This window comes from Diceros bicornis, chromosome 7, assembly GCF_020826845.1.
Source record: "Diceros bicornis minor isolate mBicDic1 chromosome 7, mDicBic1.mat.cur, whole genome shotgun sequence".
In the NCBI taxonomy this organism is placed as follows: Eukaryota; Metazoa; Chordata; class Mammalia; order Perissodactyla; family Rhinocerotidae; genus Diceros; species Diceros bicornis.
This window is the reverse complement of record NC_080746.1, coordinates 3,701,088-3,717,101: the sequence shown is the minus strand read 5'-3', so window position 1 is coordinate 3,717,101 and position 16,014 is coordinate 3,701,088. Positions and strand designations below refer to the sequence as shown.

General features: G+C 40.6%; 1 protein-coding gene and 1 long non-coding RNA gene across 2 annotated transcripts in view; one reads left to right on the top strand and one right to left on the bottom strand.

The window, feature by feature from the left end:
• OPCML (opioid binding protein/cell adhesion molecule like) overlaps nucleotides 1-16,014 on the bottom strand; it is a 473,626-nt gene that overhangs the window by 160,833 nt on the left and 296,779 nt on the right. The gene's annotated exons all lie outside the window — the stretch shown is intronic.
• Nucleotides 1-16,014, top strand: part of LOC131408245 (uncharacterized) — a 63,175-nt gene that overhangs the window by 34,189 nt on the left and 12,972 nt on the right. Inside the window, exons 3-4 of the long non-coding RNA XR_009220736.1 lie at nucleotides 7,141-7,212; nucleotides 15,769-15,893. This is a non-coding gene — a long non-coding RNA (uncharacterized LOC131408245). The remainder of the gene's footprint in view (nucleotides 1-7,140; nucleotides 7,213-15,768; nucleotides 15,894-16,014) is intronic.

Genomic DNA, 16,014 nt, shown 5'->3' with positions numbered 1-16,014 from the left:
CTTTTCTATTTCTGTGATGAATTTTATTGCTAGTCAGCAGATACAAACCCTGAGCCAAGCACAAACCAAAGGTCTCCGACCCAGAAGGAAACCCAAAGTGACAGGCTCACACTTCACTTTTCCAGACAGGCTTTGTAGGGTCCCACTCATTACCAAAATGTCAGCTTGAATGAAGCCACAAAGTGCCTGCACCTAGCTGTACATAAAGGAGTCTATAGTCTTGATTTATATGTATTTTTACACAAATGAGATCATACTTTAAATATTGTTTTGCAACTTGTCCTTTTAAAACTTCACACTATTCCTATGTCTTCCTATATAACAGCACGTTGATCTCCTTCATCCTTTTTCTCTGCTGCATAATATCCATAGCAATCGTGAGCCATGATACAGTCAAACATTCCCTGTTAGGTGAACATTAAGTTTATTTTCAGAGGTGTTTATGGATAATCTCAATCAATGGCTTTCAAGCTTACGTAACTAAGAATCACTTTTTATCTTCAAATGACATTTTATAGAGCTCTCGAAAATACAGAACACAATAAATAAGAGACTTCCTCTAGTCAGAGTTAAATTCAGGGAAGGAGCATATGTAGGGTCTAGACCCCACTAGCTCAGTTTTGTGGTCTCTCCCTGAACTGCTCTGCCCCACACGCACTACAGCAGCCTCTGAGGTACCGTAAACAAACCCTGGTGCTCCCACAACATTGTTTGGAAAACCTAAATGACCAGGAGGAAAAGTCTAACGATTCTCTGTTCTAAGCAATAAAGGTATCTGACCACTTGGTCCAGAGATCAGTGGAGACACTACGGGAGTGGATGTCTTTAAGCTTCCAATTTACAAACCTGAAGGTGGTGTAAATGACGACCATGACGACCTTCAGGAAATAGTCTTCCCACAGGCATAAGTGTGGAAGGACTGGAGGCCACAGCAAGTCTTCCCAGCCTCTCCACGTGGAGCGTCTGCTCTTACCATTCGAGACGATGGGTGGCTGTAGTTTATTTGGTGTGAGATGAATTGTAAGAAATTTTTTTGTTGCAACAAATTTGTCTTCCAAATTATGTTTTCCTTAGGCTAAAAACAAAGGCCATTTTCAACTCCTATGGACACCAAATGGAAAGAAGAGCCAGCAACCCTGATGTATGATGCATGACAGCAAGAAAATACTGTGGGACTAAAATCTATTTTTAATTCAAAGCGGATAATTCATAAGCTATTAAATCAGAAATTATAAGAGTAGATAAATACTCCAGTTATTGTTTTCTACAACAGAGAAATTCCTCAATATTTAAATGCATATCATACTCCGTAATTCCCAGTGACGTATCATTTTTACACTTAATAGGTACTCAGAAAATATCTGTTGAATCAAACGGTTAACTTTAATGAAATTTGTTTTTCAGTCTTCAGTAATATACACACATATTAAAGGAATATGAGGGAATTAAATAATATCCAGAAAGCTGATCAAAAGAATTGATTGTGAAATGACCATTTGGGGTTAAAAATTAAAACAAAAAATCTGTAGCATGAACAGCTGTCCATAAACTATGCGCATGTGAGTACAATCGCAAAATCGTTCCTTCTGCTTAGACGTGCCTCCTCCCTTTTCTGGACTGTTCCCTCCTCCTGGACCTCATTCCTGCCTCCTAGAGCTTTCTGTGTGCTCTCATCTGCACCCTGATGTATAGAGCTCCCCACTTTGACATTCCATCTAAGAATTCTTGACAAGGTACATCCCATAGTTTCATGACTGTACATCTCAGATTTTCAAGAATAACCCAATTTTAAAGTAATCAATCTTACTTTTCCTAACAATACACTCATTTGTCAAAACACATCTTGATTAGGAAATATGACCACTGTTTCCATGCTACAAATTATCTCTCCCTTCTTCACTTCACCTTACATCTCCTCGAAACTACCATTCATTCCAAAAAGATAACTAAAGAATATCTGGTGAAATTAAATCTTACAAAGTGAGGAATAATCTGACCAGTAGTGATAGTTGTATTTTTAGGAAGAGGCTTATTGCAAAGCCGTGAGTCTCTAATTCCAGCAGATATGTATTGGTCCATGAACACTTTCCTAGTATCCATCTAACCACACCTTAATTGACCATGGATGTAAACAACTCACGAATTTTCTGTTTTTTAAGTTTCCTTATATTTTTTTTCCTCCAAATGAGGTGTGTAAGGGGTACACCTGTTTATAGCTACATACAAAAAGAGAAACTACAAAAGACCACAGCCTTTTGGTTGCAAACAACCGTTACATTGTGGTATATTATTGTATCAATATTTTTCTATCTTCATTAATGCTCTTAAGCATAAATATTCCATGCATTCCCTATTCCCTTCAGGCATTGTGAGTCATGTCTGCTCAGAAAGACACTGTTCTCACAGGCTGCCACTCACAGCCGTTGTGAGAGACAGACACTTGAGCATTCACTATGCCAGTGTTTACTGAATTCACAAACAAGAGACAGCTTCACAGAAACACATCTCAGCGGAGCCTCCTGCACAGATGTCAGATTTCTGTAGAAGCCCCCCAGAGGCACACACATGCCACAATGGACTATTTTCAGTCCTGATAATTAATATTGGAGGCGAAAGGGAGGAGGACGAAAATGTAGTTCCAGCAAAAAAGCAATTACCATCTATATCATATATTCTCACCCTCAGGATGTGTTATTTTCAAAGAAATAAAAAGAGAAACCTTCCCCAAACCTAAAGATTTTTATTCTACACCTCCCATGAAGTAGATATTTAATTCTTCCCCTTCAAAATTCTAGAAATAGCTTGGTCTCATAGGTTAATATATGCAGCGTGGTATATCTGTGTGGATTTTACTACTACAAAAAATATGTTTGTTTCTAAGTGCCAGAAAGCAAGAGTTTGCTTCCCTCACGCATGCCGGATAATCATCAGCAGCAGTTGCTACAATAGAGACACGGCAATGCCTTCCTGCTCCTTTGTGTGGGGTCCCTAGTGTCTTGCTTTTAAGACATTTTCCCCCTGCCTTACAACTTCATTGAAATTGGTCTTGTCTGTGAAGACTCTGGCAGTGCCTGTGGATTCATCCACATCTGTTAAGTAAGGGCACTTTGGTGCCACCTAACTTAAGTCCAGTCTGTGATGAAATGTAGGACAATCTTAGTGTCCTTCAGAGTGAAGAAATGCAGTGAAAGGGGTGGTAGGAACCTTATCATGGCTAGACTGCAAGACACTCCTGCTAGCTTGTCCTAAACCCACGGTTTAACACTGAGGTCCTGAAGGGAAGAGAGTTGCATCATGGAGAACCACCGACTATTTTGATTTCTTAATTCAATTCTCTTTTTAATGAACGTTTCTGCTCTATCTGGGATCACAATCTTTTCCTTCTTGGAATGCTGTGCTCTCCTTACTTCTATGAAATTTGTGCAAAGTTTATACTTTTTCTGAAAGATTCTCCTCTATTCCATCACAGCCTGCTCTTTCTCTGGCTGCCACAGAAATGTTGTTGCACACAGATCAGTGCTCTTCTTGCTAAATCTATGTGTCCAGCCTAGACTTTGCCAGGATTTACATATGTATATTCACATATCTGCCAGGTATTTGCTACGGATGTATTATAGGAATCTCAAATTCAACACATCTAAAACTGACCTTAATATCTTAATATCAAGCCAATCCCTTCTCCTGTGCTTGCATTTCAGTCGCTGGTGCAACAATCCCCTCAGTCACCCAAAATAGACCAGCACATGTCTTCTATGGCCCCTGGCTCTCAGGCTCCACATCAAATCTATCACCAGGCCAAGCACTTTCATCTCCAAAAGAGTTCTGGAATCCATATATCCTTCTTTATCTCCACCATCACTACTCTGGTTCAAACCCTTATGATCACCTGCCTGGACAACTACAGTAGCTTCCTAAAATGTCTCCCTGTTTCCATATTCTCCAGTAGATCCTCCATCTGCCAGAGATCTTCCTAAAACACAATGAGAACTCTGTAATTTCCCAACTTAAAATTTTTCACTGGGCTGGCCCCATGGCTTAGCAGTTAAGTGCGTGTGCTCCACTACTAGTGGCCCGGGTTCGGGTCCTGGGCGCGCACCGATGCACCGCTTGTCCGGCCATGCTGAGGTGGCGTCCCACATACGGCAACTAGCAGGATGTGCAACTACGACATACAACTATCTACTGGGGCTTTGGGGAGAAAAAGGGAAATAAAGGAGGAGGATTAGCAATAGATGTTAGCTCAGAGCTGATCTTCCTCACAAAAAACAAACAAACAAAACCTTTTCACTGGATTCCTATCATCTGAAGGATAAAATAAAAACTCCTTAGCATGGTGTACAACCTGGCCTCTGGTCTTCTCAACAATATCATGCATGCCAAAAGACTGTTATCCTGCCTGCTGTGCTGTATTCCAGCACACTGAACTGTTCGCAGGTGCTCTCACATGTGCTGCTTATTATCTCTTTAATCTGATCATGCCTTCTTAATTAAATCAATCACATCTTACAGCCCAGACTTAGCAACACTTATCCTTTAAGATCCAGCTCCAGATCCTTCCCTTAGAGAGTTCATCTAACACCTGTGATGCTTTGTGCTGGCTCCATCACTGAACTTGCCAGTGATATAATCCACTAGAAATTAACCTCCCCCAGGGCAGGGACTTTATCGTGTTCACCATGGGACACCAGTGCCATTTTTGTTAGTGAATGTTTCCAAATATTCATTTGAAAAGCAAGGTCCACAATGTGAAGATGAGCAAGAGCTCAGATTCATGTAGCATGTTTGCTCCTTGCCTCCATCCTCAATAGTTAAGGAAAGTCTCTAAGATTAATAAGGCAAATTGAGGAGCCTTGGTATAGGAACCAAAATATTCCCTTGCTTCTTTGCATTTATTTTCCTAGAAATGTTGGAAGAAACCTGTGCTTTTGCTTTGAGTTTTTCTCTCATTTCCCCCTATATCTGTCTGTCCACCCTTAACCCTGACAGGCCCTTGAGCTTCCCCCAAGATTCAGCCTGGGGTTCTCTGTTCTCATTTCACTCACTTCTCCTGGGTCACTTCCTTCAGCCCCATAGCTGAGCTATCACTTCCTGTGGAAGATTCCAAAATCACCAAAAGATTCCAAAATAACCAACTCCTAACTCCTGTACTGACTACCATTCTGAACTTTGGGCTAATTTTCTAACTGGAGGCCAGGCTGCTCTCCCGAATGCTCTACTGTCAATTCAAACAAGACATTAAAACAAGATTTATCCTTTCCCCTCATACCACCCCTCCTCATGACTTGCCTGTTTTATTTGATGGCACCAACATTCTAAATCACTCAGCCTTGAAAATGCAGAATCAACTTTGTCATCTTCTTCTTCTATGCCTCCCACATTTAATCAGCAACAACAGCCTTTTTAATTAATATGGATGTGGGCAAATTAATGAAGTTTTCAGATATGACAAGTAGTTTGGTTTAATTGATGTGCAAGGTATATTAAAGCATTTATGGAACGTAAGACCAAAATGCTAGCATAGAACCTGGTGCTGTGGAGCCTTAAATTCTAAGCTAAGGAACTGGGAATTCATTTAAAAGGATACTTTGAAAGTGGTGAGAATACTATTATAAGAAATGAGTTTTAGTAAAAATTAATCCGGTCTTAGCGTGTAGAAGGTTGGAATGGTGGTCATGGGGGGTGCTATTTAAAGTTAAAATACAAAGGGTCGTAGCTCAGTTATACACCAGCTGTGTGACTTTGTTAGGGTACTGAGCTTCTCTGAGTTAAGTATCCTCTCTAGAAAATAAGCTTAATAAGATCTATCATAGGAACATATTATGGGTTAGAGGTAATGCACACAAAAGCACATATAGTAGTGTCAACACATTTGAGGAACTAAATAACTTGCTGCCATGGTTTTAGGAATGACTACTACTAAGCAGGGGACTTCCTTGATTTCTTGGCTGCTCTGACCCTCAGCCTTGGCTGCAACTTAGCTCAGTCCCAAAGAATGTTGAGATTGTTCCTGGATACCCTCAGTCTCAATCAGTGCTCCACAGGGACCTGTCTGCTACCTTCCACCTAGACCACAAGCTCCCTGAGAGCACAGCACGGCTTGTTCATCTCTGTATCTACAGAGCATAATCAGCACCTAACACAGAGGAAGATCTTAATGTGTGTTGAGTGAACGAATAAGCCAAAGTCCATAGTTGGCCAGTGACTAGCTTTCTTTCAATTCTAATTAGGTTTACAGCTATTTGAGCAGCAGCGTACTTCTCCAGTTCTGTGAACAATTTTGAGTTACCCTTGGCACCTATACGCAGATATTATCTGGTACTTGGGTCCTTTTTCTTCTTCCAAGTGCTCTCAAGTACACTTTAAAGCTGTTCAAATTGGCAGGAGGAATTTCCTCTTATATCTTCAAGAAAAAAGAATAAGAATGCTTCAGTCCTATTTACATTAAAAGTTAATGTCTTTATTTATTCATCTACTTTTATGGATCTATTGTGCCTTCCTAAATCCATCTTTAGCTCTTTGGGTTTCTCTCTGGACAGAATTGCACTTGCTCAAGCCGGATATATAGAAAGAAATGGGCAATTAGCAGCCCTATAAACTGCCTGTTAGGGAGACACTCTTCCTGCTCTGATGATGGCAGCTGTCTCAGACCTCCCGGACGGGCTCTGACTTCCCTGACCTCCACCCTGCTTTTTTTAGACCTTCACCGCCTACTTCCCCTGCATTTGTCTGAGCATCTCCTTTCACAGCATAATGACTGCCTGATTTGGCTTTGTAATTTGAGGGAGAAGTCACAGAGTCAGAGGCTTTTCCTGGAAGGGCGGATCCCAGGAGGCCTGCCATCACCACCACCCCTTCCTCTGTCTCCACATAAAGGGAAGCCACCCTAGAAGTATCATCACATGAATCTCCAAGCGTTTCCCCTTTCTCATTTCTGGATCAATTGGCTCCATCCAGGAGCCAATTAAGAGATAGTCCTGAACTTAGGAGTTAGAGAAAAAGAAGACAGAAAAATACATTGAGAACTGGAACGAAAAGAAAATTCTGCAATTGAAGTGAGGATAAATCCCTTGGACTTGGACTGGAATTGATAAGTCAATGAGCAGGACTCTCTCTTTATTTCATTACTTCTGTTACTTTTAGAGCCGCTTTGGGGAGACAGTTTGCAGAAATTTCTTCCTCGGGGTTTCCATCTAACAGGTGCTATTTCCATAGGTAAGTGTGCTGTAACTTAGAGAAAAAGGGTAACTTTTTCACTTGTGATGCAATTTTGTTTTCAGACGGACCTGAATTTTAATTCCAATCTATCACTAATTAGGTAAGAGACTAAAGTTACCAGCAGAATGCTTGATTCACCACCAATAGATGCCCAACAAATGCTAGTTGTTATTGTTAATATCGTGCTGCTGTTGTTATTATTGTTTTGACGGTTATAACATGACAGAAGTGGAATATCTTACAAGTCAATTCAACCCCTTATCCTCTTTCATTGTTGCCAGGGAGGAGGGTGTTCTCTGAGATGGTGGGGTACCTAGCTTGTAAAGGCCTGGCATCATGTGATCTGGAGGATACTTCTAGGGCTAATCTTTCTCTAGATTGTTAGATTGTTAAAGCACAAAGTATGGAGGTCAGAATATTTCCCAATGAATTTCTCTTCCTGCAGGGTCAACACTGCCTACACAAACAGCACGAAGGATTCAATAAATACTGATTGGGCCAAATTGAATTGGGTCAGGTCCATTGTCTCTGCATCCCAGTATTCTTATGATGCTCATCATAAGGAACCCGTAATAGAAGTTCACAATTATGTACATTAATCACACAAGGAATAGAGACACATCCTTGAACTGCTTGCTTTCTGAAACTGAGGACACATTGTGCAGCAGTGAAGGACATGGATTCTAGAGTCAGACCTGGGTGCCCGCTCTGGCTCTATGATCTCATTAGTTGTGTGATCTTAGGTAACTTCTCTGATCTCTCTAAGTTCCAGTTTCCTTTTATATGAATCAACACTATTGATGGCATAACCAGAAGGATTAAATAAAGACTTATCAGAAGGGTTAAATAAATCAATTGTATATAAAGCATGGACCACAGTGCCTGGCAGGAAGCATATGTTCAAACACATTCTATCTGTTTGACTTGTATAAGCCATTGTGGATCTATACGTACTGTGAATAAGTAGCCAGCTCCTTGCATCTCCAGATCCGCATTCTGCTCAGAGACACAATGCCACATGTCTTTTTTATAATTCTGACCAGTCCAGGGATGAGGGACTGCTATTTGTATTTCCTCCTAATGTTGGAGGCTGTTCAAACCCTGCCACTGCAGCTTGCTGTCTTGATTTTACCTAAGTAAGGCTTTATGGTACTTGCTTCATAAAGCCCGAGTAATAGAGAGGAGGTTAGTTGGTTGAACCCAGACTCTAGGAGGTTAGTTCCAGCTTTGCTGATAATGCTGGGTGATCTAGCTGGGCATCTTGTTGTTAAGGAGAATTAATAAAAAATGATTATGTCACTCTTTTCAAATATGATTTGCAGCAGAAATAATCAATGATAATAATGTCACACTAGAGCCCCTGGGGAGTCAACTACCCTTTATCAGTGGGTGGACTCCTGGAAACCAGCCCTGGAGTTTCCTGGGCCCTCCTAAGGGCTGCCTGGTGCTCAGGAGGTGTCTAGGCATTCTAAAGGAATGTGCAAGATTACTCCAGGGAGTTCCTTTGATCACTGCGGAATAACCACATCATCCTTGATTTTTCCATTATAGATCTCCATTTTGTCGTGAATTCTCATATGTCTGGAATCTTTTTATTTCTTGTCATTACCACCACTACAGCCTTGGCTCAAGCCCTTTATAGTTCTTTTGTAGAATATTGCTACAGGCTTCCAACTGGTCTCCCTGCCTCCTGTCTCACTGGAACACGACCCTTCTTTCACACCAGTGTGAGAGTGATTTCTTTTTATAAGCCAAGAGCTAACCCTGTGACTTCTCTGATTCAGGTTCCTCGCTGTCTCCTTGCTGCAGGCAGAATAAACTCTAACCTTTACATGAATACCATAGGAGTTAAGGGTGCCAAAGAGAACTAACACTTAGGACTGCCTACTTTGTGCCAGGAATTTAATCCAGTGATGTAACAAAATAAGTTTTATTATTGGTCTCATGTCCACTTTAAAGAAACTGAAAATCAGAAAGGTTTGGCAACTTGTCAAGGGTCTTAGAGCAACTATTGTCTAACTTTCAAGGCCGTCCTCTTTCTACCAGAGCTTCATGAACGATTCATGGCAGGCCCAGTTAACATTTCTAGCCCCATTTCTTCCTCTGTCTACCCTCCTACTCCCTATGGCAGAGCCACACCAAACAATCCACAATTACTCACCAGGATATAAATATTCAGGCCTCTAAGGCTTTGCCCAGACTGTTGTATGCCCAGCATACCTTTACTACCACCTTTATCTCATACTCCTCCTTTATGGCTCAATTCCTACTTTTCCTTTAAAGAGTCAGTCAGAATGCCACGTTATTCAGGAAATCTTCCTTTGTGTCTTGGGCATAGTTAATCGCTCCCTCTTCTGTACTAGTATATAGTAGCAATCACCCTTCCATTCATACTTCTGTGTTAATGCTGCATCATCATTGCATTTGTTTAGATGTAGCCTGCCCTCAGCTATTCAATGCCCTGGAACTGTCTGGTCCTGGCACAGTACAGGGTACATGGAAGGTGCTCAAATTTACTTTGACTGATGAGAATAAACAAAAAATAAATATCAATCCCAGAAATTATTCTTCTCCTTATACTGACGTTTGTCTGTTTCTGTAGTAACCATCACATAAAATAGTTTTTGTCCTTATGAGTTCAGATTAGGTTGAATTAACATTTTTAAAATAAATTTTACAAGGAAAATGCTATATCAGCTCCGCGTGAATGAGGCACCCATGCATGTGCATGAGAATCAGCTACTCAATATCTCAGTTTCAAATAACGCTTCTTGTACTGGCACCCAGCGGAATTATAAACTAGCTTAGGTATACCAAAGAACACACCCTCAAGCCCCCTGCTCAACAATATTACACAGTGCTAGCATCAAGGAGGATTTCTTAGCTATTGCTTAAGATCAGTTAGGCAACTCTGCCAAAAGCACTGAAGAAACAGTAAATCTTCTATACGAAACATATCTGGTTGTAACTCCCTTGCCTTGTAACTGCCTTTAACTAAAATTTTCCCCAAACAAGGTGGTAGATAAAAGGTCTGTCAGTTTGATCCTTCAGCGGCACAATTCCAGGCTTCCACTCTCCACTGATGGCATTATTTATAACAAAGCCCACTGCAAGTAAGGGCTTGAAATTATGGTAAAGTGCAGGTGTGCCTATCACGCTGTCTCAAGGGAGAGCTGACTACCAAAGAGCACTCTGGGAAAAGAAGCTCAGAGAGAGCAGCACTGCAGTGACCGCCGTTGAGGACTGCCACCTGGGAATGGAGCAGGGCGAGGAGAGGCCCTGCCATCTGTGTCATTACTTGCAGCCAAAGAAACCACATCATTATCTCTGAAGGAGACACTGGCCAGACATTTCATTTGAAAACTGTCATTTTACAAATGTTTAATTACTTCTCAAATGCAAAATATGACTTCAAATTTGTGATCTGTCCTGTAAGAAGCTATCAACCTCAACCTCTTTGAGTCACTGGAAAGAAAAACACTGTACATAGAAAATTAAAGTGGTTTGATCACTTTGTATTTAAGATGATTTTTCTGTCTTCCCTATGGCTCTGTTCTTTGATCTCATTTATACCTCAGAGGAGATTTCCCAGTTAAAGGCCCACGGCAGGTGAGAGATGGCTTCTCTCTTCCTGCTACCCTCCTGCAAGAGACTCAAGATTTACTTTAGTTCCAGCTGCATAGCTAAGAAATCACCTGAAAATTAGGTTCTGATTTTAATTAGAAGAACTCCATGGTGTTTCTCTGGGCTTGTCTGAAGCCCTAGCTCATCTGTTTTCACATGATAAGTTTGAATCTGTGATCATTTCTAATAGGGGCAGTTGCAGTTTCTAACAATGTCAGGTGTTCATTTTAATTAGACAAACATAACTGAGTAATTTTGGGCCCTAGATTTAGCCCAAGGGAGGACAGAAAAGTGAGCATGCATGCTCTGAATCTGCTGGTCTCTTCACCTGGAATGTCCCCCCATCTATTTCCCTAACCTAAATCCACTGCGATTCAGCTCAAATCCCTTCTCCACACAGCCTCCCATGATAACCTTAACTGGAAATAATCATGTCCTCCACTGAATCCCTATAGCCCTTTTTCCCAGAATGTTCTCATAACATAGATGGCTAATAACCATATGGTATTGTTGTTGCTTTTTCTTCTCTTGCCAAATAGACTTTAAGTTACTTGAGAATAAGGCTTTTTACCTTATGACAAAACATGCAGTAGGCACTTAAAATCTACATGTTATATTAATGAAAGGAAAAATTCCCTCAAAGTATTTATATTGTAATGGAGGTGTGTGCAGGGGAAGGAGAGGACTACAATTTCAAGTGGAGAATGAACAGTGTTACAAGATAAAAACCAAGTGCTCTACAGATTCAAATGAGAGTAAGACAGCAATTTAATTGGAGGAACCAGTAATGTGTCAAGGCTGGAATAACCGACTGTCTGCATTGAAGGGTTTCCCAGGATGGGAGACTTGGGTGCTAAAACTGGGAAAGTCCTGGGCAAACCTTGATGAGTTGGTCACCCAACTCAAGGTCGAGGCTTATTTACAATAGCGACGGGAGGAGGCATACCACAGGCTGTACAAAGCCGGAGAAGGATATCACAAGACTCCTTTGAGGAAGTACCAAGTAGACTAGTCTCATTGGCATAAATTACATTCAAGGGTGTAGTGGGACATAAGGCTGGAAAGGAAGACAGGGGCTTTGTAGAAAGATGTCCAGGCAAGAACTCAATACATCCATTGATCAGAAATGAGTGACATGGAAAACAGGAGCAGGGACACTGATTAACCATTTGTCGGGATTTGTCTGCAGCCTCTAATTTATTGTCCTCCAAAAGGACACCTCTGAACACCGCCACAGGTGCTGCTGTTTACCTGCTTACTGAGGAGGCCAGCGCCCCAGGTGCGAAGGCGACCCAGTGTCTGGGGGCCAGGATGGGGAAAGGAGATGTACTGCGTATGCAGAGTGAAGAGTCCGCTTTCATGGAAGCAGAAAAACTGCAGCCAGAATTTTTGACCTCAACATTGGATTATTTATTCTATCAAAAAGTTGTATAATTACTTCCTCCAAGTTTCTCTATGGCTATTAAAGGATACGGTGGCCAGCTCTTTAAATGTTAACTGATGGCAAAAGAAGCATTAATTGGATTGATTTATATTCCATCAAGAAGGATTTAGGCTGCAGTTCAGGAAGAACTTTTGGACATTAAATTATCTAGAAAATAAAATGTGTTGTCCACATCCAAAAATCTTTTTCTTTTGAAAAACCTTGGGGTACCAACTTTCTACATGAATTCTTTGTGCACTCCAGAATGAACTGGCACTTATTAAGTACAAGTTTGTGATATAAATAACCGATTCTAGCCAGATAAATGAACACAGTTTTCAGTCTTGTGCTCCAAGTAATGTGGCGAACTGAGCTAACCCACCTCATTTTATTTTACTCAAGCTTGACATAAGTAGCAGATTCTGAGATTTGATTTATCCTGAGAATTTCCTCAATGTGCTGATTCAATCATGCCGCGTCCATCAGAACTGGGGAGATGTTGGGGGGGAGAGTGTAACAGAGACTGGGAGTTGGGAGTTGCTAACGGGCAAGGGCAGAAGACAAACACTAGATAAGATGAGTGATATTGGGAATGAGTGGTCACAGCAAAGGCAGAGACTTCAGGAGCCAAAGCAAGTACAGCCAGAAACTAACGATCCCTGGGAAAGCTGAGGGCCTGTAGGCCATCCTGATGAGATGAAGCTAAGAAAGCACCGCCTCGCAGCCAGAGCAGACGTGTGTTTGCGTAGGGCCCAGCGCAGTCTTGGTAGATGGTTGACTTCTTCTATCTGGTCTCCCATTCTTTGCTGTTCCTCGTGTAGGAAATTCTGCCCCTGGAGAGCCATAAATGCATCAGAAGTGGCTTCTCATGGGTTTCAAGGCACAACCTCAGCTCATTCTGGACAGCCAAGAAGAAGATAGATAGAGGAAATCTCTAAGCAATGTATTTAGAAGCTTACTCCTGGATGATATCCATTTCCAAAAGGGTCATTTAAAATTAGACTGGGCAGAACTGATGAAAAGAAATTGGAGAAAAATAATCCCCTTTTCTTAGAGGCAAAGGCATGAGGTGAACTGCTGCTCAGGGATGTTCCACTTTATGCACATCTAGGCCTCCTGAAGAGCCTCTAAGACCCGGCCAAGGGCTATTATCCTGGAGAAAAGCAAAAGACATTGTAATCCTGCTCTTTGAAAAAAAAAAAAAAGCACATTGGGTAAAACTTTGCCAGTTTACATACAAGATACATACCGTTTTACAAAAGGAGGAGCTCACTGTTCAAGAATGTAAATCAGGGCATCTTCATTGAACCTTGGATCAATTCCTGTAAACCCCAAAGACAGCTACATTTTCAGGGTGTTGCAAGAACTGCATAAACTCAAAACATGCATACAAAACAAAACAAAACAGCTAATTGATTTTATGTACCTAAGCATTCACTTTTAAGAGAACTCTCTTGGGAATCTTCTCTGCTGAACTGTTGAAACTGTTCCTAAAATTTGTAAAGAAGTCAAGGAAATAGATATTGGAATCCTGGGTGTTTGTCTTACTTCCTTGTATAACAAATCTTAGTTAGGAGTGTCTGCAAATGCTGAAAGATAAACAAAGATAAAAGCCTTTTCTGGGGCTGGAAAGAGAGCATATAATACCTTGCATTGAATTTAGAGAATAGATATTTTTCACTTCAGAAAAATAGAAATAGTTAATATTACCAAGGCATGTAGAATAGCTGGACAAAAAGATTCTAGGAAACCAAAGGATGGTTGTTGGTGGAATTTCTGGTGGCGTGTGGTATGTGGGTATGCTTGCATGGAATGTAAGAACGGGAAGTCTCCTGAAACCTCTTCTGGGGGTGCACTGATGTGTTTGCTGAATTCTTTTCTGTTGCTTATTTTTAGAAGTAAAGCGTGTTACCAAACACAAGTTTTCCATCTAGTATCCCATCACTAGTCAACAAAATCAACACAGTTTAACTTCAAAATAGACCTGATAAAATCGAGGTTGTATTCCATGACTGTGCCCAAGTAGAAAAAAGGCATTCAAGCCCTCCAACATATGATCCTAAGCAACTTTCCCATTCCTTACCTCCCACTGCCCTCCTCAAAGACCCTCTGTTCAACCAGCTGAACTGATCTGCTGTGCTTCCTACACAAAGATGTGTTTTTCTACCTGCCTAACTTGCTCTCTCTGTTTCTTTCCTCTGAACACCCCTCCTCTCCCTCCGTCCTCCCATCTGATTTTCCCCAACACAAACTCCACTTCCTCGATGAAACTCAGTCATCAAAGTCATACTGTTTTTGGGTTACAAGAATTCTGAGTGACTCCTAGCCATGCTCTTCCTTTAACATCTTTTAAAACTGAAGCCTAAAGAAATTGGACTTGCTCAAGATTACATAGCAGCTGGCAGCAGTGACCTTTTCCTCTCTGGCCCTGCTGCTCCTTTGCGCTGATCTTTTCTTACATTATATTTGTTTGTGTATTTGTCTTACTATTTTATTCGTAACTCTTGCTTTCTCACCACGAATGATATGCTTCTTTAGGACAAGGTCTACCTGAAATGTTGAATTCTTGAAAAAAATAGAGGAAGGCCTTTACACATATGAATCTATTTAATTGGGATGAATAGAGAAAAAAATCTTGCCTTCAAATTCGATCTATAAAGGTAAAATCTTCAGAATGGCATTGATAATAGGACAGGTATTTTCCAAATAAAATTTGATTAGAGATCTTAAAAGCTAGAGGTTATATCTAAGAGAAATTAGGTATATGGAAACTATTTGTTCATTTTCATAAACTGTAAAGTCCAATGATATATTGAGATTTACATCTTTATCTGTTTTAAATCTGATTACCTTAACAAGCATTTCCTAACTTTCATCACTGCACTGAGAGTTTGACAGTTGTTATTGCCAAGGGGCTGATTAGCTGGAGTGTTCAATTCAAATTAAAATATGAAAAATTTATTGCACATATGAATACTGTACATATACTTTATTTAAAGAAGAGCTAGATTCTACAAAGACTTTTAAAAATGGGGAAAAAAATCTTTGGGCTTCAAGGAGCTTACCTTTTTTTTAAATTGTGTTTATGGTGTAGGATAGAGTAGACGAGATAGGTCACAAAGAACAAATTTAAAAGAATAAGAGGACTACTAGCTTCTGCTCAGGCTCTAGGAAGATGATATTTGTGAGCTCTCAGTGAATTGTTATAGGGAAAAAGATCACCAGTTATAGAGTCCATCAGAACTTGCATGAGTCCTTACTCTGCCATTTTATTAATGGCAGAATCTTGGGAAATTGCTTCATCTCTCTAAGCTTTTGGTTTGCTCATCTTTAAAGTAGGGCTAATAATGGTATTGTCCTCAAAGAATTGATGTGAAGATTAAATGATGTAATACATGCAAAGTACTTACAAAGTTCATTGCAAACACTCAATAACTGTAAGCTATTATTAGTTTTAGGAACAGAGCCTATAGAAAAAATAACCTTAGGCAAAGTCTATGTTCCAGGAGCGAGAAGAAGATGAGCAGCCAAAACAAAAAAGCAAGTAGATTGTTGATGACGAACGCCACAATTGCAAGTGCTATGAAAGCGAAGTGCTGAAGAAGAAGAGTCAATGACGGCACTTAAAGAGGTAGGTGTGTTTATGGCTACCTGGTTCCTTGACACCTGGCTGGGTAGAAATAAAGAGATCACTTAGAACATTTTTTCTAGGACATTGACCAACCCAGAGTAATTCTACCTACACTCAATAA